At 36.9% G+C, this 26,396-nt stretch overlaps 1 long non-coding RNA gene across 3 annotated transcripts in view; it reads right to left on the bottom strand.

Moving 5' to 3' along the window:
* Positions 1-26,395, bottom strand: part of LOC120307464 — a 60,188-nt gene extending 33,793 nt beyond the window's left edge. For all 3 annotated transcript variants that reach the window (XR_005556550.1, XR_005556552.1, XR_005556551.1), the window contains exons 1-2: positions 26,081-26,395; positions 25,488-25,563 (exon numbers count right to left, since the gene is read on the bottom strand). This is a non-coding gene — a long non-coding RNA (uncharacterized LOC120307464). The remainder of the gene's footprint in view (positions 1-25,487; positions 25,564-26,080) is intronic.
* Between the last annotated feature and the right edge of the window lies 1 nt (position 26,396).

The raw sequence follows: 26,396 nt of genomic DNA, 5'->3' as shown, positions 1-26,396 counted from the left end.
AAGCATAGACTAAAATGGCTTAAGGGAAGAAAGATGGGCAATTGGAACCGGCATGGGAGATTATCTCATCAAAATTATAATTGTCATCAGTGAAAAATCATTAAAATTGAAATATAAATTATACTTTTTTATTTGAACAACAAACCCACAAATGTTATTGGTTTCCAATGACAATGTGTTCAACTTACCCCTCATGTCTATTGTGTGAAAGTATGGTAATAATTCTAGACAATGGGAAACACATGGTAATAAAGTAGTATCATTCTCCATGTACTGTATAGTCAGTCAACTCTATTCACAAAGTTGTTATTCCAAAGTTTTTTTTTCAATAGCCAGAGAGAATTGAAGAAGCTTCTTGGATGAGAAGTGAAATGTCTTAAGAAAAAAGAAGTCCAATTGCTTCTTGAAGAAGCACCTTTGGGACAACGTGACCCGGATGAATGAGAATCTTCATAGACATAATGTTGTTATGACATTTGTTATGAAATGACATTTGGGCATAAGCATGAAAACATGCTAAAAGAGGTGAAATCTCAAAACTTTTCATTATGTTTCTGATTTTTTTTAAAAAAAATTGAGTGATGACTTTAATGGAAGTGGGAGAGTCTACCTATCTAAAATAAAGATTTCTATTTTTTTTCAAAGTTAAATGGCAGTTTATTACCAATTTTTGGTGGCATAGTCACAGTCATGAGGGTTCTCCATGAAGCACAACATGGCATCTCAGGAATAGCCATCCTCACAAAATAAAGAACAGATTCAGATTAAAATCTGACATTGAGTTTCCTATGACTCTGCCTTATTCTAAACAGCAATTAAAAATGTTGACATTTTATAGAAGTATGGATTTCAAATGAAAGAGCATTCAGCTATTGCCATGATGACTTGGAATTCTGGGAAGCATAGAAAGATAACGAAGGCAATAAAGTTAGATAACAAAACATGGACTGGTTGGTAACATATCAGGTCATCCATGAGTCTGGTTGGTCAGTTTGAATTTCCATCCTAGGAAGTTATTCTCTCTACTGGAATACCCCCTTCCCCTTAAACTATAGTAAGATATATACAATTTAATTTAGCATAATATATAGATGATTTGTGACTTGAAACTGTCTGGGTTTGCACCATTATAATGCCATTTCTTTGTTAACACTGTAAACAGGAAGTCTCTCTGATAATCCTGAGATATTACAGATGCCCAAGGAAATTCATGAAATTGATTCAGCTACTCCACAAAAGAATGTCAGGGCCAGTTCTTTACAACAGTGATATATTAGCTTCATTTTCCATTTCCAATGAGGTAAAACAGGATTGTGTGCTAGCCCAATCCTATTCAATGTGTTCTTCACTTTGCATGTTGTTAGGTGCTGTCCAGGGTCTGAAGGAGGGTGTGTACATCGGGGTACCAATTGAATAGCTCTATCTTAGATCTTCTTTGCTTCCTTGCCTCCATATATACCATATATGCTGGTGTATAAGACGACTTCCGGAAGCGCTAAACTTGGCACCAAAGACGGGGGTCGTCTTATACGCCGAGTCATCTTATATGCCGGAAATACTGGTAGTTTCCGGCGTATAAGATGACGTTCTAGTAATGCGGCTCGGCGATAAAGACGGGGGTCGTCTTATACACCGGGTCACCTAATACGCCGGCATATACGGTAGTTATTCAAAAAAACTCTTTGTTGATGGCTGTACACTTTTGGTGCACAATGACAGTGACCTATAGTTGGTGTTTATCAAATTCTTAGATGCTGCTATCCTCTTAGGTCTATTTACCTGAACAAGACTGAAATACTTTACCAGCCAATGTGAAATATCTAGAACTAAAAACACTGTTGATGACACCCAGCTGACAAATGTAAACAGTTTCAACTACTTGGGAAGGATCATCTTGAGCATTTCTATTCCATGATGAACTGCACAACAGTGTGTCTTCAAACCTGAAAGACTACCATATATACTTTAGTATGAAGTGCAAACAGATAGTATGATTTGTAACTTATGGCTTAGAGCTTAAAGGCCACAATTTAGCATGCTTTACCAACCCAGCCACAAAGTAATAGAATCTAGACATGCTGCCTCTTTCTAGTAAAATGTTTCTAGTAATAAATGAGGTTGGATTAAAAAGTAAATCCTCCAATATTAAGGGATATTACCTTCAATTGAACTTCACTACTAGATGCAGGTTGTACTATGATGATAACTGTGTGGATGTGAATACTGTGCTTCACTGGAGCAAAAAATGCAGTGATGATGAACAGAAAAGAGTTGATTCATATGATAAAGAATCAAGTGGTTAACTTGTGACCAAAAATTTCCAGATGAAAAGTGAATTTTGATGAATTAAGGAAATTAGCAGATGTTTTGGAAGGAAGTGGCTATCAATGCTGGCATTTCCTAACAGATTTCGAAGTTGTTGACAAGGTAAAATATTTGGGGGTTACATTATCTGCTTCTAATGTAAAATTGTATAAAAACAATTATGAAAAGTTGTGGATCAGGGTACAGAAGGATTTAAAGAATTGGGATAAATTACAGTTATCTCTTATGGGTAGAATTGCAGTTATTAAAATGAACGTTCTACCAAAATTTCTTTTTTTGTTTCAAATGTTACCTATCTTAAAGAATGAGCTTAATCTAAATGAATGGCAGAAAGGTATTAACAAATTTATTTGGGCAGGGAAAAAACCAAGGGTAAAACTTAAAATTATGCAAGATTTTCGTGAGAGAGGTGGACTCAAGGTACCAAATTTGAAATTATATTATGATGCTGTGGTTTTAATATTGACTAGCGACTGGGTGAATTTAACAAATGTAGAAATACTCCATTTGGAGGGTTGGGATTTACTTTTTGGATGGCATGCCTATTTAATTTTTAACAAAAAAGTAGATTGGGTTTTTAAATCTCATATCATAAGGATTTCTTTACTCCGGGTATGGAGGAAATATTATAAAAGTGATTTCAAAATACCATTATGGGCTATACCTTGGCATGCGATAGAGGGGATAAGGAGAGGAGTTAAGATGGATAGGATTTCTTATAAACAATTACTTAGATGGGATGGTCAAAATTGGCAGTTAAAATCTTCGGAAGATTTAGTACACGAAAACATTACTTATTCATGGTTTCAATATAGACAAATAGTGGATAGGTGGAAGACGGATCGTAATATAGGTTGGCTTAGAGAAGATGAAAATCTTTTTAAACAAGTAAGGGATCAAAGACAAACTCATATTAAGAGGGTTTATGGGGTTTTAGTGGAAATGGATTCAGAATCTGAATTAATCAAAGATTGTATGATTTAATGGGCACAAAATATTGGTGAACCAATCCCACTGGATACTTGGGAACTTATATGGGTGAGGAATGTTAAATTTACACAAGCGCAAAATTTAAGGGAGAATTTTTATAAAATGTTTTACAGATGGCACCTTGATCCACAAAAAATGTCTATTATGTACCCTGATCTACAGCCTAAATGTTGGAGATGTGGTTGTTTAGATGCCACTTATTATTATATTTGGTGGTCGTGCAAAAATATAAAAGCCTTCTGGATTAAGATATGGTGGAATATTCAAAGAATCTTTAAAAGGAGGGTAAAATTTACCCCGCAATTATTCTTATTAGGTATTGTTACTGACTGTGATGCTAAGGAAGTTATATTGATGTTAAATTTGATCACAGCCGCAAGGCTGTTAGTAGGACAATATTGGAAGAAGGAATCTTTGCCTACTTTACAAGAGTGGTTTTACAAAGTTTCTTACTTGGCGGAAATGGCAAAGATTTCGGCTTTCTTAAGGAGCAATCACAAGAGAAATTTTTTGTTGTATGGGAAAAATGGATAAATTTTATACAACATAATTTGGATATGAAAAAATATTATTTAGCTTTTTTATAACTTGTATAAATTTTTTTTTGATATTGTATAGATTGTTTTTTTCTTTTTTCTTTATTTTTGTCTTTTGTTTTCTTTTTTTTCTATTTTTTCTTTCTCTCTCTCTTTCCTCTCTTTTTTCTCTTTTTTTAAGTATTTTTTTTTATTAACGCTTATGTTATATTATTCTATTATGAACTATTTTATAAGTTGTAAGATTTTGTTTAGGTTTTTTTATAAATTATAATTAAGCCTATATTCAGTTCTGGGAAGTTCGGGGAGGGGGGAGGGTTGGGTGGGTTTGGGAGGGACTGGGTGAGGGTTGTTTTGTTTTTGTTGTCTATTTGTAAAATTTTCAAAAATTTTTAATAAAAAAAAATGCTGGCATTTCCCAGGAATGTGTATGTCACATTATTGATGTTATTCAATATTTTTTTTAATTTTTTAAAATTTTTTATTATTAACCAACAAGACAAAAGAGAACAAAACAAAACATAATACACATACACACAATATATATATACTCCTCCATAGAAGTATTATATATATTCTTTATGCAAAAGTGGAGAAATATTATTCAAGTTATAAAAATGACAAGTACTGTAACTACAACTAAAGTTAGCAAAAAAACAGTTACAAATCCCACAAATACAATGGTCTCTCCTTCAGGCCAAAGAATCATGTTTGTTTTCATCAAAGAAAAAGAAAAAGTAGAATTGGCAATGAACCCACAGAGTTTGCAGATAACATTACAAACAATTCAAGAAACAATGATGATGACCCAAGAGGCAATAGCAAATAATCATGAAGAAATGAAAATACATCATAAAAAAAATTAAGTACTGGAAAAATGAGAGATGAAATTAAAAATATGAATGATAAGATAGGTAATGTACAACAAACAATGATGGAAAATGAACAAAGAATTCAAAAAGTTGAAACAAAAATGGAGCTTGTTGATAGTAAAATAGAAGGGATGATACAGAAATCTGATCAAGCAAATAGGGAGTTGATTGAATCTATTGCTTTTCTGGAAATGAACAAAGCTTCGTATTGTTTAAGATTTCAAAATATTGTTGAGGAAAAGGAGGAAGATTTGGGAGAAAAGATGGCAGAGATTTTGGCGGTGATTTTAGGTAAAGAAAAATTGGAAGTAAAAAGAGACATGGATAAAACATATAGAGTATACACAAATTATGCACGAAGGCATAGATTGGCAAGAGAGGTTCATATAAGGTTTACTAGAAGATCAATAAGGGATGAAATATATAAAAAAACAAGAGACGAATCAATAATGTATAAGGGTAAAGAAATAATTGTATTAAAACAAATACCACGTAGTATATGAAATCAGAGACGAGAATGCCAATTTTTAACGACTCAATTAATTAAATATAAAGTCAAGTTTCGTTGGTTAATACCTGAAGGCATACTTTTAACATGGCAGGAGAAAAAATGCAAGAGAGATACACTTGAGAAAGCACAGGACTTTTATGAGAGTTACTTTTCACAAGGAGAAGAACAAGAAAGTAGGGAAGAGCTGGAGAGTAAAAGTTATGATGAAAATCTATTAGAGGAAGTTGATCAAGAGCGAGAAATACAAAAGTTACAAGAAAGAGAAAGGTTAGAAGGAGAAGCAAAAGGAAGACTTATAGAGACAAGAAGTATAAAACAAAATAAAAACAAAAAAATAGATCAAGTTAAAAATGGGAGACGTAATTAAGCTCTTTTCTATAAATATTAATGGATTAAATATATCAAGAAAAAGAGTTTAGACGTTTAACAATTTAAGGAAATTGGATGTAGATGTGATGTATCTTTAGGAAGTTTACATAAAATAGGATTATAGAAAATTACTAGAGAAAGTAAAATTTAGAAACATTATACACAATATTAGCATAAAACAAGAAAGGAGGAATTATTATATATGTCAAAGAAAAATAAAATTAAATAAATATACTTGGATGAAAAGGGGTGAATTTTAATGTTGGAAATAGTATTAGAGTAAAAACAGTATATGCACTAAATAATATGAGAATATTTGTATGATCACCATGCTTAGATGGAATTCCGGTCGAGTCTTATAAAAAATATGAGTGTTACTACAATGAATAATGTTGGATTCCTAGTAAGTAGTAGAATATGAAAGAAGGAAAATGTAAATAAGAAACAATGGGGCAATAAGGACAAATATTTCAAAGAAGAAAGAGGGGGGAAATGTAAAGAATAGAAGAGTACTGTTACAAACTGCTGTTAACAAAAAAGGATATATTACGTGTGTATGTGTGTAATGTTTGTTGTGTTTTGTTTTGTTTTGTTGGTCTAAAATAAATACATAAATAAATATATACTCCTCCTTTTTTCATAGCAATTACATAATGGTAATCTAATATTTACATTTTCCCCTTATTCTTCTTTAGAATATTTGTCCTTTTAGCCCCGTTATTTCTTATTTACATTTTTCTTCCTTCATGTTCTACTTCTTACTAAGAATAATTCATATTATTATTATTATACATTATTATACACATATTTTCACTTTTGACCCTTCCATATTTATTCTCCTCTATTAATTCTAGTCTCCAACCAGACATACCATTTGTTCCATGTTATATAATACTCTGTGTCTTCCTTTTCTTTTATCTCTTTTGTTAATTTGTCCATCTCAGCACAGTCCAGGATTTTCCTTATCACTTCTTCCTCTGATGGTATATTCTCATTTTTCCAGCACTGTGCATATGCTATTCTTGCCGCCATTATTATATGTAAAATTAAGTACCATATTTCTTTACTATATTTTCTATTTAAAATATCCAACAAAAAGATCTCTGGTTTCCAGTCTACGGGTTGGTCTATTATTTCTTGGATCCATTTTCTTATTGTAGACCAGTATTTTTTTGCAACTCGGCATAGATGATAATATGTTCCATATACTGTTTTACATTTCCAGCATGTTGGCGAATTATTCTGGAACATCTTGGCAAGCTTTGCTGGTGGAAGATGCCATCTGTAAAACATCTTCAACTGGTTTTCCTTGAATGCCGCTGACATAGTCAATTTTATATTTATTTCCCATATTTTTCCCATTTCTCCAATTCTATATTATATCCGAAATTTTTTGCCCATCTAATCATTGTGTCTTTGACAACCTCGTCTTCCATTTTATATCTCAATAGGTATTTGTATAAATTGCTAATTAATTTTATTTCTGTTCCATGTATAATTTTATCCAATTCTTGTGGTTCTTTTTGGATTTCATATAATTTTTTGTCCTCTTTATATTTAGATTGGATGTTATTCAATATTGATGGTTTGTATAAGATGGGTTCCTTGTATTTTGAAAGCAGAGATTAAAGCTGCTTTACCAGCAATTGTTTTATGCTATGACAAAGGAGGTAAGGAATTTTTTCACAATATCATGACAATTGAAGAAACAGGCTTATCATTATGACTCAGAACCATAATATCCATGAAATATCATCACAAAGCTTCATTTGAAGAAAATAATTCAAAACATAGGTTTTGACAGAAAAACTCATGACTTTAGTGTTTTGGGGATAGAGTGTTTTGGTGTTATTCACAGGGATTTCCTTGAACTCAGCACTACTATCAACTCAAAGCACTATACTTCAACACTCAAAATTTTGAAAAAAATGAAAAAGCAGACTTCAGCAGCAGTTTTCAGAAAGTTTGCTGCAGTGTGACAACATTAGCCCTCATCTATCACAAGATGGATCTCACCACCATATCCCATCTACCATACAACCTCTACATTTTCCCAAAATTGAAGGAATCCCTTTGTTGAAGTCTGTTTGATTCATATGAAGAGGATTGTCAGGACTTGGTTGAAAGACAAAAGTGTGGAGCTCTTTCATGATAGCTTTAAGAACCTTGTCTATCACTGGAAAAAAATGTGCAGTGAGTGATGATGATTGTGGAGAAGTGAATAGAGATTACCAAATAACTCATTTCAAGGATTATTTTCCTGTTCTATTAATTAAAATATTTTTTAAAATTAAAGTTATGGAGATGAAGACATTTCATTCAGCCTTCATCATTTACTCTTTAGTAGCTGAAATTCCCTGAAGATACACTCTGAGTGTGTCATTCTAAATCTTATTCTTATAAGATAGCGATCCAATCTCTATTCATTTCAGAGCTATACTGCATGCCTTATATGATGTTGTTGGTCAACTCCAACCTGCTCCAACACTGGAAGTTTTTAAGAAGAGATTTGACAATCATTTGTCTGAAATGGTGTAGGGTTTCCTTCCTGAGCAGGGGGTTGGACCAGAAGATCTTCAAGATCCATTCCAACTCTGTTATTATGTTAACTCGGTGCCAAAAGAGATATTTCTGTCTGTGGCATCATATTGTGATCCCCTAAATATCTAAAATTTACTTATAAAAGTCTCTTTGGGGGACTAAATCTACTTTCATAGAACCGCTGAGCTCACAACTCATACAATGGATGCTACTGCCCTTGTATCCATGTTAGAAATTATTATAATATTGATTCTCCTAGATTTGAGACCTGAGGTACCCAGGTTTGCATTGCAACTGATCTGTGCACCATGTTTGATAAAGATTCATTCTCACAAACAGGAAGCAGGAGGCAAAACAGTGCAGAAGCATGCTGATTTGCCAACACTGCAGCTTGAAGACCACAAGAGAATTACCTGGATAAGAAGAAATGCCTTCAGGATAATGTCTAGGAGACCATTTAGGGAGCATTAAGGGAAGATCACCTGTCAGGCAAAGTGACTGACCCAGATTGGGTGAAGACTCTGGAAAAGAATTTTAATGAATTCCTGCAGTGTTAAAGCTATGCTGAACAGGAAAGAGCTCTGAGTTATGCATAGTGACACAATAAAGCACACCAGAGGGAAGTCCAAGGCAAGATTTCAGTGAGATGATGCTTTATGAAAGATTGGAAGGGGCATAATGAGAATAAAATTGGCAGAAACCATCCCTCATTGTTATGGAGACATTCAAAGCAAACTGGCTGAAGATGGGATACCTCAGCTATGGTTTCTGAGCCATTTTTAACATCTCCACTCTCATTCTTGGGGTGATTAGAAATTGTGACAATGAAGCTAGTGTACATCTTATTATTGAATTATAGTTGCTTTTGAAATACTGCTTCTGTGTAGTTAAGGTCAGATGCAGAAGGACGTTACCAACCCAATAGCTCTGTTGGTAAACAGAACTGCAATATATTTTCTATATTTTAAACATTGTTTACCAAAATCTCTCAAAGCAGCTTACATCTTTTTTTAAAAAAATAAATAAATTAAAACTATTAATCCAAGGAAACAAAAATGGGAATCTTAAGCCTTGTGAGTTAGTCCAGACAAAAAGCACACCTAGAAATGATCGCTTTGTGGCCTTTGGGCTACTGATCTTAGCCCAAAGGCTAATTAAGGTTACATTAACAGAACCTTGGCAGTCTGACAGCACATTTGTCCTTCTTATAGCCCAAGACACTATGGGGAGGGGGGGGTCTCTTCTGAGACATTTGCCATACCCAAATTACTTCTGTGGGCTAAGCTGATGCCTATCTGACCATTTATTTTGCTATATGTCTTTTGCCCATTTCCCAAGGTCATTCCTACATACCATTACAAAGAAAACACACTGGTAATTTCTTGACAAGAGGAAGACAGCTGACAATCAGCAGAGAGCTGATAGAATGCTGCAGGAGGTATGTTACTGCCTGGTATTCATATCTAGCATGGGACAGACAGGCTGCCAAGATTCTTTAAACTCACAAGTAACTATCCCTTCCTATTGATTCACATGAGGATGATGCCAAAAAAAGAAAAGAAAAAAGACTTGGACTAAGAGGATTTACTGAGGAAGATCTGAGAAAGCAAGTATATTTCACCAATCTTTCCACCTGAGGAACACAGCCTAAGAGGAGAGAATACACTTCTGGAAGTGAAAAACTGCTGCTAACCAGAACTGTTTAAGTTCCTTAACTGTGAAATGTATTATCAATATTAGAACTTTTAGGGGGGGGGGAAATGGGCTACATATCAAGAAGACTAGAAAGAATGTCATCAAATCCTATCTGGACGATATTAAACTAGGTCAAAAATAAGAAGACATCAAAAATCTACAGCCAATTATAATGTCAAGGACAACAGCCCAGGAAACAAAAGAGGAAGCATAAGGCCAGAGGAGATACTTGGAGATTGTCAAGTGGTGAAGGAAATCCAAAGTATGGGTAGGAAAAACAGGAAATCCTAACCAAAGTGGACAAATATGCTGCCTCAGGCATTCTTGAAACTTAGTGGGGTGACAAACTCAATTGCAACATAGTCCTATATGGCTACAAATTCTTGAGAAAAAAATTGCTGTAGGTAAAAAAGGAACATGCCTGTGCAAAAACCTCTCAAATTAGACTACAAAAATCCTGAAAGCACATGGGCAAAGGAGAGTAAATAAAAATAATATCATTGTTGGAATTCTATACAGGGTACTTGAACAAGCAGAAGATACATTTTCAGTGCCATATCACAAAACTTTAAGAAAACTGGAAGGCATATCATTTCAATAATGGGAGATGCCAACTATTCCGATATCTACAAACTCCATCTGAAATCTGAGATCTCACAAACTCTTTCCCTCTCTTGCTAATAAATTTCATTTGTCAGAAGCTGGAAGAGGGAACTATCCTAGATCTAATCTATTATCCCAGACTTGATTCTTTCCAAGAGGAAGGACAGGTTAAAAGAAAAATGGAAGATATCCAAAGAAGCCAATATGGGTACCTACAACTTTCTGAAATGCTTAAACACATTTAGAAAAAATGGAAGAAAGTGTGTACAATCCAAGGCAACTGCCAGGGATTGAAACAAGAAAGCTTTAGCACAGAAGGTGCTGAGCCTTATGACAAACATCCAAAAGAACACAAAGAGGAAGGGGGTATTCAGAAGCAAAAGGAAAGACAAATAAGCTGTAGGTCTATTATAAAGAAAAAAACAAACTGGTAGTGAGATGTGCAAAGAACATCATCTCATAGTGTTCATCTGTATTCTTCCAGAATGAAAACAAATTGACTACTGATGTGCTGAATGAGTGATGGAGCTAGAACTCAGAGAGTGTAGAAGAATACATAGTGGTCAGTAACTGTCCCATTCTATTCTGCCTTGGTCAGTCTGACTTGGAATACTATGTCCAGTTCTGAGCCCCATAGTCTATAAAAAATTAAGTCTTCAGAAGATGGTTACAAAAATAGTAAGGGGATTGGAAACCAAATTCTACAAGTGAAAAATTTAAGAAAATAAGCTTAGTCAGTAGAAGAGAAGAATGAAGGAGCAGTCTGAGACAGAGAATAACAGAGTAACTGAATTGGAAGGGACCTTGGAGGTCTTCTAGTCCAAACCCTGCTCAAACAGATTATATACTATATGCCCATTTTAGACAAATGATAGTCTAATTTCTTAAAAACCAGTGTTGGAGCACCCACAACCTTTGAGGATGAGCTATTCCACTGATTAATTGTTCTAACTGTCAAGGAATTTCTCATTTCTAGTTTGGTTCTCTCCTTGATTAGTTCACTTCCATTGCTTCTTGTTCTCCCTTCAGATGTTTTGGAGAATAGGTTGACTCTCTCTTCTTTGAGGCAGTCCCTTAGATATTGGAACATCGCTCTCAGGTCACCCCTAGTCCTTCTTTTCATTAAATTCTTGCAACTGTTCATATGTTTTAGCCTCCAGTCCCCTAATCATCTTTGCTGCTTTTCTCTGCACTCTTTCTAACAAGAAAGCAAGTATCAGAACCAAATGGTTGAAATTATAGAGAAGTAGATTTAACTTACATTTTGGGAGGAGTTTCCTGACATTAAGAACCAATGGAATAGGTTGCCTCATCAAGTATTAGGAGGCCTTTACTGGAGGTTCTTAAATAGAGGCTGGAAAATCACCTACAATAAGTAAATAAGTGGGGGTTGGATTAGAGGGAGGTTACTTCCAACTTTTTGATTCTCTGAGTAGATCTGTTAGGGTTGGAACTAATATTAGAGTGGACTCACGTTGTTGCACTGATTAATTGTTCTAATGGTCAGGAAATGTCTCCTTAGTTGTAGGTTGGTTCTTTTGCTTTTTGTCCTGTCTTCAGGTACTTTGGAGAATAGGTTGACCCCCATCTTCTTTGTGGTCACCCTTAGATATTGGAACACTGCTATTGTATCACCTCAATCCTTCTTTTACTTAAACTAGATATACCCAATTCCTGCAATCATTTTTCTTATGTTTTAGTCTCCAGTCCCCTAATGAAAAGAAAATAGGGAAAGGGACACAATCTCAACAAGTTATGCTAGAACTCTAGCATAATCTGCATGGTGAGTAGAAATAGATGCGGGGAGTTGTAGTTCAGCAGTCTGAATGGCCTTAGTTTCTCCATTAGCGTTCCTACTTTCTATACCCTTTGTGTAGAATTGCTTTTTCTTATTACAGCTCACCATGCTTCTGTATTGTCTTGTTAGATATTTTTAGAACTTTCTCTCCAAGAGTGTAGCAGACTGAATTTCTGCAACTCTCGATTCACTGCCTACAATAGGTCACGTCCTGACCTCTTGAAAGTGTTACTTCTCTGAAGTGAAAGAGCTTTGCTTTCTTCTCATTCATCTTGCATGAATAATGTACAAATTAAGCTGAGATGTAACATCGTGTGAACTTTCATCTCTGATATTTCCTTTCTGAATATTCTGGAGAGCAGCTTTTCCCAAAACAAAGCTTACCCTATTTGTTGGCACTATCATTCCCAGGAACTTTAGATCAAGCTGTCTGGCAATTCTGAATCCATCTGCAGGGTACCAGAAGGTGGGAAAACTGCTGTAGGAGGTGGGGTTTTTTTTACAGTCACATGAAGTTGGCAACTACATCAGTGTAGATATTATGGGTGAGTTAACTTGCTGGGCATGTAAAATGAATTACCCACCAGAGCTCTTTTTGGCACATTCTATACAACATCAGCACTGATGCTATACCAGATGACTGGGGAGCCAGGAACCTGGAAAAAGATTATCATCTTCCTATATATAGTTTCCTCTACTAGTTCACTCTGACAGAATAGCCCTACTGAGTATATTTAATTCAAGACTGACTTCCCAGGATGACAATAGCTTTCCATCTTGTGAATATAAAAATCTATCTTATATCAGGAACAACTTTCCTCTGTTTTGGGGTGGTGCTTTTCCAGCCCTACCGGGACATCTCAGAATTGAAGCTTTGGACCTTCTCCATGCGAAGTATGCATCCTATGGGCCTCTTTTCAGACAGGGCTATTCCTCCAGCTTATTGCCTAACATTCTTTAGAGATGTTGGGGAATTGAGCACAGCAAAGATTGTATTCTCTCACCGAATAATGGACCACTTCTCTAGGGAGTGACTTGACTGCCATTGCTAAGAAAAGGATGGCATTTGCTTCTGATTGCTGTTTATCCAGATGCTATTTATATTGCATTACCTTTTTCAAGCATGCTGTCATTTGTGAGTTGATCTGGGAGGGCTGGGACACAGATGGTCCTTTGGGCTCTTTGCCAATAGGTGACCTTATGATCCTTAGAAGTCACCACTAGCAGAATTAAAAAAAAAAACTCATGCCTTGCCTGAAGGTAGAGGAAGGACGACAAATTGATAAAAATACAATGTTCAAAGTAAATTAGCCAAAAGGGAGAAAAACAACAAAAAGTATATTCCATAAGAAATATGAAGTTACATCTTATACTTTTTACTTTATAGGTTGAAATACAATCATTAAGAACTTCCAACATGATTAATACTGTTGAAACCTATGAATACTATAGAATGTTTTTGTCTAGAGACTGCCTTACTCCTATTTAATGACTATGAATTAAGCATTATGTTGTACTACATTTGAATTATGCCCTTCATTTAGCATCTGCTTCATACTACACAGAGAACTATATTTAAAGCCAGTTCTTCAAACTTATATTTGGCTGTCTGTAAAACTCAACTATTAGTTTCATTCTTCCCTCTGGCAAAATCTTATTCTAATTATACAATGTTTAGCTATTTGGATGCAAAGCCTGAACATTTTGTCACTCTTTCACATTTGAGAAACCATATCTGAATTTTCTTCCATGGTTTATTATAAAACTTAAATAAGAATTATTCAAAAACTGATTATAATAGATTATAAATAAGTGATATTTAATATATTCCACCCTCGTTTAATGGGCTGGGCATAATGTTGCTCTGATTTTATGGCAGGATTTGTTCTAGATCACTTTGGAACATAACACTCCCATAATTTGCTGGAATGTAATTATATGTACAACCTTGATCATCATAGTCATGATAAGCTGAGGTCTGAAAACTAGAGGGGAAAAAAAAAAGATTAGAAATGTATTTGGGGGAAAAATGTGATTTATCTTAAGAAGTTGGGAAACTACTAGCCAGACTGGAAGGATGGGTCAAGTGAGAGCCTAGCTTAGAAACCTTGCACAGCCACAAGCAGCATAAGCTTGATCACCCACCCCCCAAGACCCATGAAGCCTTATCTGGTCCATCTGGCCCAGAGAAAGAGAAGCACTCTGGTGAGATTCTTGTAACAAAGATGTTACTAACTTTCATTATTGAGTTGCTGTGGTTGCTTGCCTCTGACATAAAACACTTTAAGCATTTTTCCCATGCATAGATCTGAAAATCATGCAATAGATATTTTCCTGTTGCATGGAGAACAGGAAATTTCATTACATACTCTACAGATGGAGGTTTACAAGCCTTGCTGTTAACAATGAAAGCAGATAGTCAGTGTTTTCTGTTACCTTTATATGAATACAAGTAAATCAATTGCCTTGAACTATAAGACATATTGCAGATTTGCCATTGAAGTGATTAGCCATAAAGATCCAGTCTCTGTTCATGCAATGAAATTGTCTTTGTGTACTTTAAGTTAAAAAAAGTACAGGAAAAATGCATATTAGGTTGTCTTCCTCACCACTAAAATTACAGGTTAGCCTTTTCCTGAAATGTCATTACAGCAAAAACTTGTACTGCCAATTATTTAGAAGTGCCATAATGATAAGATTTGAGTTTTGGCACCAAAATTAAATATATCAATTTAGAGAAAGAACATTTATAGAGATGTTATTGTAAGATTGGAGTAGGTCAGGAAACTGTTTATGTTTTTTTTATGCTGGTCTTCTAAATAAACAAACATGAGTTGGTAGCCTATCATAGTTTAACAGCCTGCTGGGAATGGGGGAAAAATAGAAACAACATTTCTCTGCTAGGCCTTGTGTTATACTTTATTTGGTTTGGTTTGCTAAACATGGAAAAAGGATTGAATACTTCATATTTCTTCCATAATTCCTTTTCTTTGGCTACATTCAATTAATTCACCATGCAGTAGACCTTTATGATGATCAGCCTAAAGCAGGCATGTCAAACTCACAATGTCATGTGACATCACACAACGCATCGGGACTTTTTCCTCATTGGTGGCAATGGGATGGGCACAGTTTCAGCATGATGCATCCAGCCTGCGGGCCAGCAGTTTGACATGCCTGGCCTAAAGGCTGTTTTCTGTTATAGCCCAACCACTGTATCAAGACTGGATCAAGCTATAAAGTGTCAATAAAACATGAAGCTCTAATCATGCTAATATGGTGTATTATTTTATTATGGAAAGCATTGACTTTTAAAGCTATGTTTCTCCTCAGCTATCCTAAAATTCAGTATAACATGAGTACAATTCCCATGTGTTTTCTTTTCCAGATGCTTGTCCTATCCAGATAAAATTAGTTTTAATATGATTGCTGTATCATTTTCCATTACCTGTTGCCCAATCTTTTTGTTAAACTGGTCATATTAGGGATTGCAAACCACCTTGATACAAATAGTCCTTGATATATGACCACAATTGGGACCAGAATTTATGTTACTAAGCAAGGCAGTTGTTAAGTGAGTTGTGACTTTTGTGTCACAATTATTAAATACATTGTTGCAGTTTTTACATGAATTGTGCAATCATTAAGCAAATCCAGGTTCCTCCATCATCTTTGCTTGTCAGAAGCCAACTTGGAAGGTCACAAATGGAGATCACATGACCCCATGATTCTGCAACCATCGTAAATAAATGCTGGTTGCCAAATGCCCAAATTCTGATCAACTGATATGAAGATCAGTTGAAAATCACTTTTTTCAGTGCAGCTGTAACTTTGAACAGTCATTGAACAGATGGACTACCTATACTACAGAGTTTCAATCCCTTCCTTTTGGATTATTTACTGCATTTTAATAATTACCAAAATCCTTAATAATATATAATAATGATAAGTCAATTGTCATTTCTACACATCACTTAGAAAAATATGCAACCTATACAGGTGAATTGAGCGCTAATTCATCTTATATTGCCCAGAGCTATATTTGGATATGCAGTGGAACAATTATGTAAACAGATGCAAAATTCGCAGAGAATAAGTTCATTTTTGGAAGAAGAAGAGGAGGAGAAAAGATGATTAAAGCTATTTTCAAAAGTCCCTACCTGGTGGCCTTACTTATGTATCCAGTTTCTATTTCTCTTTAACTGGTTCTCAAGGTACTTGAGATTTATTTTTTATTTTTTTTTAAGAAAAAACCCGGTGCTTTTTGATTGAAAGTGATAGAGGATACAATTGTTATTTTCTGTTCCACACAACATTCCATCACTCTGAAAACCCCGATTGATGTGTAATGAAAGATAGGACATTTTCACACATATTTCTCGGTTGCCTTACAACTAAATCTATACAAGACCATCATATTCACACCACAAGACTTTCAACAATGTTGTCCCTGGAAGGAAACGTGAAACAAAATGCTCCTTCATCAATGCAGTGGTAACACATAGGAAGAAAAAAAAATACAACAGATTTTGATTATTTTTCTGGATCACACTTGTGTAAACTGGTTCTGAAATTGATGTGCTAGATATTTTATCAGGATAATTGCATATGTACATTAAATAAAAGATTTTATATTATATCCACATCAAATCAGCATAACTGCTGGTCAACAGATAACTCAAATTTTCAGAGAGAGATTGCCTTTGTCATTTCCCCTAAATGCTTTTTACTTCACCAAATGAATCAGCTTCACGATTTCCTTGCCTATATTTCACCCTCCTACTTAGAATTGCCAATGTTCTCTTCTTCTGATGAATCCCTTCTCATCACTGCACTGAACCCACTCTGTTCTTTCTGAAGAAAATGTGTTTGTGAAGCTACATATTCATAGTTGTTCTGTGGATATTATTAGACATGCAAAGAGAGACTAAAATAATGAACTAAGAATATAAATCCTGATTCTTTCCAAGCTCTTGCTCCTTTTTCAGCAAAGGTTTTGGTTCGATAAAGGGATGTCGCAATATATATCATTCCTCAATATGCCCTCTTTCAGGCTTTGATTGGAGCTGGAATTTACACACACACACACACACACACACACACACACACACACACACACACAATTTAACACACACACACACACACACACACACACACACATATACATATATATACACATATCCTCTGATCATATGCAGAATATCTGAATTCACCAAGGAATAATAACTAACTACTTCCCAATAGTGATGTAATAGCGCAATGGTGGCGAACCTATGGCACGGGTGCCAGAGGTGGCACTCAGAGCCCTCTCTGTGGGCACACGTACCATTGCCTCAGCCTCGCCTCCCCCCATGACCCCCTCCTTTCCAGCAGCCCCCCTGAAGGAGAGTCGCCCCTGAGCATGGCCCACACGGAATAGCGCAGCCAAGGACATGGCAGCCAGGCAGCGTAGACAAGACTCTGCCCTCACAACCCCTTATGCACAGTTGATGCTGCAGGGCGTGGGCAGAGGGCGTGACTTCCAAAACACTGCTGGGCTGCCTGGGCGATCTATGGTGGGCCCTGGAGGAGGTGAGTGGCCCTGTGGGCAGGCAGCACAGGGGATGGAGGGTGCAGCGGGGGTGGGGCAGGGGTTGGAGTGGGGGCAGGGCCAGTTTTAGGGTACTCGGTCTTTAAAAGGTTTGCCATCACTGTAATAGAGGAATTATATAGGGAGGAGACTGAATGCTAGTGAAGATGCCCTCTTTACTAAAAATGATAACACATTTAACACGTTTTGCTAGATGTGCCTTCCTGTTGTTTGACTACAGTGTACATGATCCATTGCCATGGATCATATTACCTAAGCCCCTTGGGAATTAAAATCCAAAAAAAAGTTGGCCTATACAACTGATTTCAGTAATGCCATGATATTTCACAGAATGCCGTAACGATTTAATCAATGTTCTACCTATTTTTCTCCTATCTAGCTTAATCTGGAGAGAGCTCATATCAAGATCCTTCATTTCAGTCAGTTATTGCTGTTGACTTGGGAGATTTGCTTTCTCTCTCTTTTAGGTTTCAATCTTTGAGATGGAATGTGCACCTGCAGGAGTGGTTGGGGAAGATTTTGTCAACTCAGAGCCTTCCCAGAAAGAGGCCCAAATTAAGGGATTTCACAGTCCCAAGCTGGATGGGGGAAGAGAAAAGATGTTCAGGGTAGCTACACAGTAGAATTAGTAGGTAAGAACATTATAGCTTTGGTTTGGTAAGATTCTGCCCATTAGGTGTAAGCTAATAAAGGACTGAACTTGATTGGATCTTGCTGTCTTGTCTCTGGGCTTGTGTTTGACAATCTTCTATTCTCTTAAATGGTCACTGTTCCCACCTCTTTAGCCTCAAGTTGCTATGAATCTAAATATTAAAAAAATACAAGGAGAATAGAAAATTCCAAATACATTGCATACACTGTCTCAATTAATCATACTGGCCTATCCTTTCTTAACTGCAATGATAGAAATTACTCACTTTTAGGACCAAGAAGTTGTAAGCCCTTCAGCAAATAATCTTTCATAATCTCCCTTAGCCTGGAAGATATATCTAAATGCTTTGGTTGCTCTAAATGCTCTGGTTGTATCTCAAAAAGCTGGAGGCACTGCAGAACAGATACATATTTTTTTTTTTTTAAAAAAAAGAAAAGCTGAAGTATTTCTGGCTTTTCATTTTTACTTAAGAAATGAAAAAGTAGGTAGAACTGAATTTTTTAAAATCATACATACTATGAAGAAAGGTTTTTATTTTGCTAGTAGCACAAGGTCTCCTTCTAGTTACCTACAGTAGCTCTCATAGTCAGATAGCAAGCTTGAAGCTATGTGAAAAATATGACTTTAAAGAAATGTAAATTGGGTTGTAAGTAACTTTTTGAAAGTCCATCATAACTTCAAAGGATCATTTGTTAAGCCAGGATGAAATTAGCTCAATCATGACTAGTTAATAAAAATTCCTGTATTATTGAATGCTGAATCTGTCCTAGGAAATGTGGCATCCTGTCATGTCTACTACCTTCAGAGCTTGTAAAAAGGAGTTAACATATATGAATGCAGATGGTACTCATTTATTATGGGTCAGGGTTAGAACACCAATATTCTGCATACTCAAACCACTTGTAGGGCATTTCCAACAGGATGATGGATTTGTTTAATGCCATTCATGGGCTTGCAGATGGAAAGCTGCTAGACCACAGGTTTACAGGGAAGAAATTGTGAATTGAAGACAGTTAACTAAAAGTAGAGTAAATCACGTGTTGGAATGAAGAGCCAGTAAACAGACCAACTCTTTGTAATTCCTCTCTGGACAAGGAAAGGACTTCAGACCTGCCCCTGACAGTTACTCCTCATGAGGAGACTGCAAGACAAGGGTCCCCAGTTGGTTTAGAGTTTTGGCAGATGAGGGGATAGAAGTCTTTTGGCTCAAACCATGCTCAGTGCCCTCAAAAGGACATAGAGCAGGGGTGTCAAACTGCCGGCCCATGGGCCGGATGCGTCACCTGAAAGCTGTGCCCATCCCATTGCTGGCAATGGCAAAACCGTCCTGATATGTCTCGTGACGTCGCGAGTTTGACATGTCTAACATAGAGTTTGCATACTTCTTTTTCTAATCACTTTTGGAAATAGCTTCTTAACTGCTTTCCAGCTATTAGGAATCTTTGGGTCGACAAGTTTTGTGGCACCAAGTGGGTTTTCTTTAAATACAAGTTTAAGGACTTAATTATTATCTTTTGTAGTAAACAGCAAAAGGGTGATTAGATTGATTTGATTTTGGAAAATTATAAATGGACTTAGGATCTAAATGGGTTTGAAATAAGATTTTGGAATTAATTATAGGAATCCTTCTTGTGGGAAAATGCTTTTGTTTTGAATTCTCTTTTTTAAAAAGATGATAGGATCAGAGTTTGCAGGTTAGACAGTAGAGTGAACCAGAGAAACTAAAGATCACAATTAAAGAACAGTTAAATTTGACTTACTAATACAGAATGAAAAAAAATATTTTAATATTGGACAGATTGATAGTTTTGAACAACGGACCTAGGACTTAATTTTTAAATATCTGTCTCTATATAAAGTAGTTTCAAAGAAATTATGAAAACGAAACAAGTTTTACCTGACCAGATTGAATTTATTGAATGTGGATTTAAAAATGACAAGACTACAAGATTCCTATAGGAAATGTTACACTGGAAAATATGATCCCTGGGTATATCCATATTTTAAACCAAACAAATAAATGTGAGCACCAGGGAGTGCTAAAAATTTTAATAAAATTTAGTAAAATGTCAATAAAATTACAATAAAACCAATAAAACACCTAGCTTTCGTCAGCAACTGCTGACATCATCAGGGCTCAAAATGCCGGTCAGTAGGAGAGTCCTCTTTATAGATTGGCCAGGGTCTGCACCCGGCTCCTAGATCTTGTCATTGGGCCTCATGGAATAGGCTGTTTCCCGGTTGCCGGTTTCTTATTAGCAATAATTGCTTTCTTGCATTTCTTGCTTATGTAAATGTCATCAGATGTTTTGTCTTTGGCAAATTCGGGATTTGGTGGAATGTCCTCCCTCTTTTTTTGCTTTGTTGCCACACCCACTTTGTTTAGTTGCACACCTCCATCACCCCCTCTCCCACTCCATTCTGATTGCCCTGTTGCAATGCACTGTCTCTTATTTTCTTTGTGTTTCCTCCTCCCACAATCATGGTCTCCGCAGGTGTTATTCAACTTAATTGCTATCACACCCCGTTTCCTCCTTACTCCTTGCTTGCACGTTGCCATCTTGAGAGTTCTTCCGTGTTGCCTGTTGATACGGGCAGATCAGCATTGCGAGGTGGGGTGGGCGGGTCATATTCACCAAACATGCTAATGAGGCTGTTTCTCCCCTTCTTGAGTATGATCTGGTAGTTGTTGCACCCAGGCATCTCCTCTCTTTATCTCTGATCTTTATACATTCCATCCTAGCTTTGACTAAATCGCCCTGGATGTTCTCTATACAACAATCAGGAGCATCAGCCTTCACTGCCCTCTCCCCTCCACTCTTGGTGCTCCTCTCCTGTGTATCTTCATCGGGGCCATTCCACACTTCCCGTTGGCGCATTCGGGTCGGTATTGCTGAATGGGGTGATCGAGTTGTTACAGGCAGTGGGGTTGGAGAGACTACTCTTTCCCCTCCCAAATACAGCAGGGAGTTCAATGCCCTGCCAAGGGTGTTTTAAATATGGATCTCTTATTAGGCAATGCTCTCCCCTCCGGATGTCCCGGTGTGTGTGTGCAAACCCCTAGTACACACATTGATGCTCCTGCATCTCTCGACGCTCCTTCAGATGCTCGGAGATGTCTGACCATTTTGGGAGGGGAGGAGATCTCAATTGTTGTTTGCATTCCGTCTGGATACTCCCGGGCTGTGGATGGTAAGAGGGGGAAGTCTTCTCTATAATCCTCTCCGTTGATATATTCGGTGTTTCCTCAGGCTGTCTCCAGTGGGGTGGGGGATTACCCATGCTCCAAGCTCTCAACGTTAAGTGGGCTGGGCAAAGATCGATATGCCGATTAATTGAGTCCTTATTAGATAGCCATGCCTCTTTAAGCAAGTGGCCCCCTTTCGTATTGTCACTGGCCAAGACACGTACTTTTTCAAAGTCAAATTGGTGGCCTGATTCAGTCATGTGTGCCACAATCTGAGAGTATTGTTCGCCCCTTTTTACTGCTAATTTGTTTTTGTGGACCCTAGTTCTTACTCTCTTGGCGGTCTCCCCAACATAGTTACTGGAGCAGTCCTCACAGTCAATTCTGTAGATGACTGCTGACTTATCCATGGTGGGGAGTGGATCCTTGGGGCACATGATTATGGCACGTAGTGTCTGATTGGGTCTATGGGCTACCTTAACATTGTATGGTGCTAGTAATCTAGCAGTTGCCTCAGAGACATTGCAGATATAGGGGAGGGTAACCTATATTAATTAACCTTAATTGTGATAGCAATTAAGTTGAATAACACCTGCGGAGACCATAATTGCGGGAGGGGGAAACACAAAGAAAATAAGAGACAGTGCATTGCAACGGGGCAATCAGAATGGAGTGGGGGAGGGGTGATGGAGGTGTGCAACTAAACAAAGTGGGTGTGGCAACAAAGAAAAAAAAGAGAGGGGACATTCCACCAAACCCCGAATTTGGCAAAGAGAAAACATCCGATGACATGCAAGAAAGAAATGCAAGAAAGCAATTATTGCTAATAAGAAACCGGCAACTGGGAAACAGCCTATTCCATGAGGCCCAATGACCAAGATCTAGGAGCTGGGTGCAGATCCTGGCCAATCTATAAAGAGGACTCTCCTACTGACCGGCATTTTGAGCCCTGATGATGTCAGCAGTTGCTGACGAAAGCTAGGCGTTTTATTGGTTTTATTGTAATTTTATTGACATTTTACTAAATTTTATTAAAAATTTTAGCACTCCCTGGTGCTCACATTTATTTGTTTGGTTTTAAATATGTATGTATGTATGTGTGTATATAGATAGATATATAGATAGATATAGATATAGATATAGATATAGATCAAGTTCTGTGACATTATACCAAGGGCCTAAAGATCAAGATTATTTAAAAGAAAGGAATATGAAGTTGATTTATTTGATCAAGGTAAAACAGGCACATTGTTATCTCTGGTAACCCTTAATAGACTTTGTTGATCAGGACTAAACAACAAGCTTTAAGAAGTTGTATATAGGTAAAAGTTGAGATATGGAAAGAAGAGATCATTTGTAGTATTTTAAGAAATTGTTGGATAAAGGGGAAGCCATTTCTTTATATATTTCTTTTCTTTTTTCTTTATTCTTATTTTCTTTTTCTTTATTTCTTCACTTTTTTCTTTTTCTTTCATTTTTTTTTTTTTAGTTTTACCTGTTTAACTGTTACTTTTAATAAAATTGCTATAAAAAAAGATGCTATGCCAGATGGGTTATTTTATATTATTTAAACAAGGCAGGCAAAAATGACAATTATCCCATATTGCAGCTGGACTTCTAGAAGTCTCTGTTCTAATGGTGGCTGCACTGTTGCAATCATGGGCTCTCTGCCAATCTCCAAGCTTCAGCAAAAGCTCTGCAACTCACTAGTTGCCAGCCCTACAGTGACTCCTTCTCTTCATTAAGTTGCATTATTTTCTCAGTACTGTGGCTGTAGCTTCTTCACTCCAGTCTTTCTCTCCCTGGTTCCATATTGCAAAGGAATGTAGGGGGGGGGGAGACCTATTAGAAGATATAATGAATTGATTTTCATGCAGCAGTTTAAGATGGAGGGTTAAAAATGACTGCATTTCAGAGGGGTGTGGTGAGCCTAATGGAAAGCCTCTGTAGAAATGTAATGCTCAAATAAGATTCCCAGAAGAGGGCACTTCCTGGTCAGCTTCCCTGCCCTCATTTGTGTTCAAGCTTGGAAAGTGGCTGGGATCATCACAATAGAGAGAGGAGAGAAGAGATTTTTTTTTTAAAAAAAGAGACTTTCCATGTTCAAATAAAATGCTCTATAGGACATAGAATGGTTAATCTGGTTCCCTAAACACTGAAATGGTCTTAGCAACAGTATTGTTTTATTTCCTGAGAAAACCAATGCACACATCTAGATTTAAAATGCTGCAGGGTCCAGTGATTTTCAAAGCAACAAATACCAATACATATAAAAGGACTTGCTATAAAACAATTAGTAGTTTTAAAGCCTCAGCAACAGAAAGTCAGATGAATAAACTGGGCAGTGGAGCAAATTACCTCTTTTTAAAGAAAGATTAACTTGAAAAATCCTAGCAGTTATGATTACTATATTTCTAACAGTAACTTCAGTAAAGAAACTAGTTCAAGAACAGTGTTTTAAACATTTTAGGATCCTAAAGAACATGGATGCTATAGTTTGTAACTCCCCCCAAGTCCAGATAGACCACATTCAGACATTTTATTTATTTATTTTTAAAAATGAATAGTCCTGTACAGGACTATTAAGGTAGAAGTAGAGAAGAATATGTGGAGAAAGATCTCCTTCATCCCTCATCCATCATCTGAGATTTCCTTGCCCTCCTGTGTTGCATATGCATACAACAGAGAATGACATTATTTTACTTGGGATAAGCAACTGGTTTCCTGGGACCCAGTTCAATCCCCAAAGCTTTTTCAAGCACCAGTTTTCAAGCTAAGGATCTTCTCTCAACATATCACATGAATTAAAACAGAGATAAGAATTCACTCCTCAGAATTTTTAATGCATTTTAAATGCAAATGAAATAAGTAGCTGAAATGTTCTACTAAGAATTCAGGTGCACAACCACCATCCTAAAAAGACGCAAGCCTTGACTAAAAGAGAAAACCCAGTCTTAACCATAATTCCTGTAATACACAAAAGTTGCCATACAATTATAGTATCTAATATCTAGTATCTAATAACAGAAAAAAAAAGAAAATAATTACAATTATCTGTATCTTATTATAAATTACATCTATATGAAATCAAATTTATATTTCCACTCTGTTGGCTCTACCTATTTCTTATCTCATTTCCATTTCTTGTCTCATTACTTTTTGGGGTTTAGGTCTTGATAATCACTGAAATGGTAATGATATGCTTGGGATCAAAAAAGCTTTCCATTCCATATTGACAATCATTGCTGAAAATAACCTATTGCTGATTCTATTTTCAAATTCAGCTCAAAAAGCAGCTCCAATAAACCATATGGGAGGCAGGAGATAAACTAAAACCTTGCATTTTTTATATTTAGTCTAATCCAGAAGATCTGTCACAGTAACTGTGATTCCCACTTTCTCTTAAAGTATACAGTTGAAATTGATCGTTTTGACACTTGCCTGATGCTTCTAGCAATGGACCATCACTAATAGTCTACCTGCAAAAGACTGAATATAAATACTTTCACTTTAGTGCGTAAGTACTAGCATATATTCACAGGCGTGACACAAAAGTATGGCTAAAGGGTAAATACTGAGCTTACAATAGAATAATTCCTACTCAGACCTGTAGATACTGTTTTGTACTCTGGTTGGAAGTAAGAGCTTCTGGAGAAAATCCTTATGGGATGGGCCATGCCAAAGAAGAGTGCCAAACACTCTGCTTGCTGGACAGCCTGGAAGAAAGCATCCCTGTCTAAGTTTGTTTTAGGTAATGAACAAGATCATCTTCATGGAGTCTCAATGGCTGGCAACCACTATCTTTCAACCCAACCTACCTCCCAGGGCTGTGGTGGAGACAATCTGGATAAGAAAGTGTGTCTTGAGCTCCAGGAGAAAAAGCAGGAGATCAGTCTAAGGAACAAGAACATAATAAACAACCCTTGCATGCTGCATCCAAAGGGTGCTGAAAGTCAGCAATAAATGTGTGGCACACAATCATTTCAATCCTTAAGGTCTCTAGGGAGAGATTGGGGACATCCCTGTCTGAGCCTTCAGAGCCTACTGATATTTTGCATAGATAATACTGACCTAGGTCTATGTAGAAGACCACTTCCTCTGATGTTCACTCCTTGGAAGAAAGTCAAGGCTCCAAGTGCAATGCAGATAAGGTCCCACTTTGTGTGTGTGTGTTTATATGGGAGGGTCCTTACTCTCTGCCACCCTGGGAATGAGCCTTCTCAAGTGGTTTTGGTTGCCAGGTGAAAAGTCATGTCCCCCTCCTCTTCAGAAGCCCTCTCCTCTTCCCCATCACGGTGGAACTGAAACTGTTTCACATGACCAGAGTGCCTCATGTCAACCCTTTTTCCCCCAGGACGCCCGATTTCCACGGCCATCTCAAATTAATCTCATTAAGTTAGGTAAGACTTACTCCAAACGAAGCGCAGGTGGGATGATACCCGCCAACTGGATTCCAGCAGATGGTCCAGCTGCAAATCTCGCTTGGCTTCCTCTGCTTCCCGTCGCCAGCCCAGTTTTTACAACCGTCGGGAAAAGCTCTCTCCTTCCCCCATCCCCCCACCCCCGAAAGCCATTTCGCTGCTGCTCTGCTACAGACTGGGATAAGAAGCTGACCGGATCCAGCATTTGTCTCCCTCTCTTGCTCAGCGCCCAGCGCCGTGGACCGGCAGACCCTCCCACCAATACCATTTTTTTTTTTTTTTTTTTGGCCTCAGACAGGCAAGAAA

This window comes from Crotalus tigris, unplaced genomic scaffold, assembly GCF_016545835.1.
Source record: "Crotalus tigris isolate CLP2741 ecotype Arizona unplaced genomic scaffold, ASM1654583v1 scf7180000017783.2778290, whole genome shotgun sequence".
Lineage (NCBI taxonomy): Eukaryota > Metazoa > Chordata > Lepidosauria > Squamata > Viperidae > Crotalus > Crotalus tigris.
Note: the sequence above shows the minus strand (reverse complement) of the source record. Positions and strands in the feature narration are given on the sequence as shown.